General features: G+C 40.6%; 1 pseudogene; it reads right to left on the reverse strand.

Annotated features, from left to right (window-relative positions):
* Positions 1 to 2,130: 2,130 nt before the first annotated feature.
* Positions 2,131 to 3,986, reverse strand: LOC134361823 (general transcription factor II-I-like; annotated as a pseudogene).
* Between the last annotated feature and the right edge of the window lie 2,040 nt (positions 3,987 to 6,026).

Here is a 6,026-nt window from a genome sequence, read left to right on the forward strand (position 1 = left end):
AAAATTCTATGCCATCACATACTCCAGCTTTTCATACAGCTGGTTATTTTACAATTAATTGTTTGCAAAATCTCAACACATGTAAGATTCTCCTAAAATGGCGCAGAACATCAGAGGGTGCATAATCAGCTTACCGACCCATCACTCTCCACACTGGGGCCTCAATGTGACAAGTAGAATTAGGAAACGATGCAGGCAATGACAACCCCTCGAGCCTGATCCAAGCTGGTACATGTGCCAAAGAATTCCACAACATGACAGGTCGGATACGTGACTGAGGGGCTTTAGTGTCGTCTAGTGTGCCCAAGTACTCATACCTGATCTTCAACTTCTGGTACACCGTGCATTTTATTTGGACAAAAAGTAAAAGTGGTACAGGTTCTCTGTATTTCGCCTATAATCCACACGCTGAGATACTGACCTCTGACTGTTAGGTGATCCAGAGGGTTTTTCTTTTAATTATGATAAAAAACATATGAACCATGATAGATAGCTTAGGAAAAGGTTTAGTCAAATATACAGATACTAATTGTTCACTCAGTCATTAAGGAGAGCTGTGAACAAAGGGTCATTTAAATGATTTTTCAAATAGAAAACCTAAAGAACTGAACTATCACAGGAATTTTCTCCACTGCAGAAGCTGAGATGTTCCAGTAGGAGATATCTTCACTTGATTGGAAAATAAACACCACAGCTGAAGGCTCTGCCGAATATGTAAAAAATTCGATGAGATTCATCCCTGTCGTTTTCCCTGTCATTTTCCCAGCATTGCTGTAAAATCTTTATAATACATTCCAAAGTAAACCAGCCATTCCCCATCTACAGTCACTCTGCTCTTTAGTTCAATTCACAGAACTGCTGAAAAAGTAGACATTTCTATCTAAAAGTAGAAAAAAAGGTTTGTATAGAAGGTATTTCTGTTATACAAGTATATTACACAGCTTGGGGCGGTAACAGGTCCAAAAAGCTCTTCTCAACCACTGATACTTTAAGCCTAGGAGGGAGCAGGTCTACCACGTGGGGTCTGGTTCTTGCTTGATCTGAGAGCTTCCATCAGTCTCTTTTATTTCTTCTGTCACTGGAACCTCCAACTGGCTTGGCTCAGCTGATTCTTGTATCACTGGGCCTTCTGACTCATTCTGATCAACCAATTGGTTATTAATCACAAGTCCTGGAAATGGTCTAATGACTGTGAATTTGATAAACTCAGCAGAATCTAAGATCCTTCTCATGGAGCTAATTTCCAGGTAACTAGGGGCTTTGAATGATACCCCAGGGGGCATGCCATCAACCGCCACACAGCCAGGGTCGATTGTGATTTTCCTGTAGGGAACTTTCACAGGAAAACCCATCCCAATAGCTTCACCAAATTTTCGACTGAAGAGGTCATTCACTTGTTCTCTTAGCTATCTAGCTTTTTCAACTTTTGACAGTCTTTCATTATCATCGTCTGGAATTGTCACCTGAATGATGTTAAGATCTTCAACGCCTGATGCAGTGGTATTAACATTGGGTGATGAATTTATTTTTCTTGGAGGGCTCTTAGAGGAGGTGCTCTCCTTAACTGCCGTCTCAAACATTTCAGGCTTTTTAATAATGAACTTAATTTTGGCCTTGTTTCTGAGTATCTTCTCCAGCCTCGGAATGCTGAAAGTAGATGGTCTTCAGAATGGCACACCCTCAGGTAGGCCTTCCACATAAAAATCTTCTGGGAAAGATTCAAATAATGCAAATGACACTTTCACAGCCTGTTTAAGGCCAAGAGCTTCGCAGCATTTTTCATTGAAAACATTTTCAACTTTCTGTTTTAGGTCCGTGATTTTGGCATTCCAGGCCTCAAAGGAAAATTCTCTCCCTCGAGGCTTGAAGGGAACATTAGAACCATTAGTCTGGGTAGGGGTTCGAACAGTTGAGGTTTGAGGACTGTTGTTATTAGGACCTTCAACAGTGACCTCAGTTTCAGGAACCTTTGAATTACTCCCAGGGCTTCGTGGTCTTTTTGGAGACTGCAATGCTTTAGTGTTTATCTTACTAGCCATTCCAGGAGGCAAGTAGGAAACAACTAGTTCAGGTTTTTTAACAACAAACTTGATTTTATTACTCCCATGGACAACCCTTTCAAGTCGTGGAATTCCAAACCAGGTAGGGCTTCGAAAGGGAATTCCTTCTGGCAAGCCTTCTACATAAAGGAACTCGGGATTTGATTCGAACACAGGATATGGTACTTTTACTGCCTCAGTAAGTCCAAGAGCTTGAGCAAATTTCAAATTAAAAATCTCTTCCACTTGCTTCCGTAGCTTGGTAATTCTGACATTCCAATCTTCTTTGACTGGTGTATTCGTTCTCGGCTGAGTAACTTCAGTTGTACTGTGAGTCAGAAGTTCTGGTCTTTTAATAATAAATTTGATTCGATTGCCGACTTGAATGATTTTTTCCAGCCTTGGGATTCCGTACCACGAGGGACTTCTAAAAGGAATGTTTTCTGGTAGTCCTTCAACATAGAGATCATTAGGATGTGCCTCAGATTTCTGGTATGGTACAGCCTTGGCTTCAGTGCTCCCCAAGGCTTCAGCAATTTTTTTGCAGAAAAGCTGATCTACCATTTTTCTTAATTTAGTGATTCTGGCATACCACTCTTCCTTTACTCCTGAAGCTGGTTTATCAAGCTGTAAATCTTCACGTGTTGAACTCAGAAGTTCATGTTTCTTAATCACAAAATGAATCCTTTCCTTGGCAAGTAATATCCTCTCAAGGCGAGGAATTCCATAAGGAGATGGTCTTCTAAAAGGAATTCCTTCAGGAAGTCCTTCTACATAAAGATCTTCAACATGAGACTGGAAAAGTGGGTATGGGATCGTCACCGGGGCTTGGCTTTTATAGCTTGAGCATATTTTCTTTCAAACAACTCTTCCACTTGTTTCCGTAGATCAGTAATTCAAGCATTCCATTTCTCAAAGTTGAACTCCCTCACTTTTCGTTTTCCAGCATTGGCAGGTTCCGTAACTGGTGGCTGCGGTGGCTCACGGCTCTTTGGTCTCTTGGTAGGCGGAGAATAATCATCATCTTCAATAGTCACCTCAACTTCAGGGTCCTCACTTGTTTCTGAAGGGACTTGTTGAGTAGAATCTTCTGCTGGTACTTCCATTTCTGTCCCTTCATTGCCCTCTGAAGAATGATGGCTTCCTTGAATATTATATTGATAGTAATCAGGATCTTCTGATTCTTCCTTTACTGTCACAGCTGCCATTTCCAGGGAAATGCCAGAATCCGCTGTGGGTTCAGTTTTCACTTTGATGGGGCCACAACTTCCGCCTTGGGATAGTATTGACCTTTCAGCATCTGTTACCATCACACGACCACCAAGGTGCTTCTTTGGCTCTAGGAAAGTCTCTTAATGATAAATGAAATCCCTGCTTTGTTCTCCAAAATCCATTTCAGGGTTGCAAGATCATAATTCTCAGGGTGTTTAAAGGTAACTCCTTCCGGAAGCCCCTGCACTACCACAGCCCCCTGGTCTCCTAGCATCTTCTCATACGGAATGGGTACCACTGTGGATTCGCCTAAAGCTTTCCCATAGCAAAAGCAGAAATAGTCCTCAACTGTTTTTCTGAGTGTTTCAATCTCTACAGCATCTACATTCATCGATTCGCCTGGGTTGTAGATTTCATTTTATGCATCTCCGCAGCCTTTTCTTCTTCTTCAACACAGTATTTTACGAAATCTTTTTGAAAATCCTTTCTGGTATTGACAAAAGCACGTCCTCTTTCGGTTCCAACAACAAACACATCTGTTTCATATACTGCAATGCAGGCCACTTCTGCCTTGGACTTGGCCAGTTCTTTACACATGGACTCAAGAGCAGACATGAGGAACGTCACCACCATCCTGCTCTCTGAGGACTCCTCATCTTCAACAGGCAGCGTGGACACTGCTACTTGAGCCATGATCCCCGAGTGCGGCCGCCTCCAGGCAGCGCCAGGGCCGGGGTGCCGAAGGGAGGCGAGTGTGGGCCGCGGGCGAGCTGCGGCCACCACGGAGCAGCCTCGGCGGAGGCGAGCTGGGGGGCGGGCAAGAGGTGAGAGGGCGAGGGGCCCGTGCGTCTCGGCCGCGCTCCTGTCACCGCCGCATGGCCGCCCGATTGTCTTTTTTCTTATGAGTTGAGGTGTTCAAGGTTCTTCATATGCTGAGTATCTCGGGACTGTTTCCTGGACATTTTGAATATTATGTCATGAGAACCTGAGTTTTGTTTAAATTCTAAGGAGAATTTTTTGTTGGTGTTGTCATTTTGATGTAGTTTTGTTGTAGCAGGCATTCAAGCAGGACTGATCCAGAACACAGTTCCAACCTGTTTTCTGTGAGGTGTTGTTATAATGTCAGCTAAATTTTCAAAGCATTTGCGGTGGTATTTGGATCAGTCCTACATGTGCCCCACAGAGTAGACAGTATGAGCCCTGGAAAATGGTCAGTCCTGAAGCTCAGTTCTCAAAGGGCTGCTATCTGCTACTTAGGAATGGAGGTCAGAAAAGTTTTCTGTTAAGGACCAGATAGTAAATATTTTAGGCTTTGTTGACCAAGAGGCAAAATCCATGACAGGGTATACTTAATTAACAAGGAAAATAGTAAATTCCACAACTTTTTTCTTGGTACAATTTTAAAAATCAAAACAATAATTGAGTACACTTTTTAAAAATTCATATCTACTAATGAGAAGAATGGAAATTGATTTTTTGGTAGGGGGATAGGGAGAGAGAATATTTCCCTTACTAGGGTTCGTAGTTAATATTCCCTATCATCCAAATTTAAAATGTTCACGTGTTAATGTTGAACTGTAATGATATGTTTATACAGGGGTTCTTCAAAAAGTTCATGGAAAGATTTGTACTATCTTTTAATTCTATTTTCCATGAACCGTTTGAAGTACCCTCATGCATTTCATCTGTGAAAATGTCTTTTCACACAGATAGGTCAAATACTAATATCAACCCACAAGCATATGATTTTAGCTGAGCATTTATAGGATTCAATTAGATTCTTCTCTTGATATTTGCCTTTTAGCACATCATTACACTGCAGACTTATCATTCCAATTGATAGTTAGGTACAAACTTCTCAATTGCACAGTTAAATGTATCTTGCAATATAGAAATTTCCTTTGCACTTGCATCCAGGTCTGAAAAATATTTCTGGAACTGTTTGTGCTCAGGAAATATATCTGCTGTAAATTTGTGAAGAATGGAGGTCTCAGTTCTTGTTTAAACTGTTGACAGCCTGGGAAGTGTATAAAACAGCATGATATTACTTATGATTCAGACAAGGTTAGTTGTGATTGAAATGACTATCACAGTACAAGTTCATACATAAGCACTATTGTGCCTTGTAATTTAAGGTTGAATTCATTAAGAAATATTATTGAGTCTGCAATAGTCGTTGAAGGGAATTTTTCTCATTGAGAAAAATTTCAATCTCAGTCCTGAACTCAAAAACAAACAAACAAAAAACAAACAACTTTATCACTGCTAAACCACTGAACTACTGTGTCACAAGTCAGGATATTCACCCATTATTTCTGACAAGTCAGGATATTCATCTTTTAATTCTGATGAATAACACAATAAATAAGCTTTAAATACCTTACATTTTCACAAGCTTTGTAAATTTGTCTAACTAAGCCTTTTTCTTCTCCATATACAATTTTACTGCTATCAGTTGTATTACATTTCAGCAGATTCCACTCCTGGTTGTACTAAATTAGTGTTTTATCAATTTCTTTGAAAATATTCTTGCCTGTGGTTGTCCCATATAAATTATTCATAGAGGGTAAGTCTCAGTTATTGGTACTGACTCCAACTGAACAGTGTCTGCAACCTCAGCTGACTCATCAAGAATCAAGGAAAACCATGTGAAACAATTTGCCTTGTTTTAAAATTGACTATTGATGTTCATCCCAATATCAGCAATTTGAGCAACTTTAGATACTCTACAGATATTGACAGCACTCTCTTTTTAGCTCTCTTCCTATTCAGTGC

Source organism: Cynocephalus volans, chromosome 13 (genome assembly GCF_027409185.1).
Source record: "Cynocephalus volans isolate mCynVol1 chromosome 13, mCynVol1.pri, whole genome shotgun sequence".
Taxonomy (NCBI): Eukaryota; Metazoa; Chordata; class Mammalia; order Dermoptera; family Cynocephalidae; genus Cynocephalus; species Cynocephalus volans.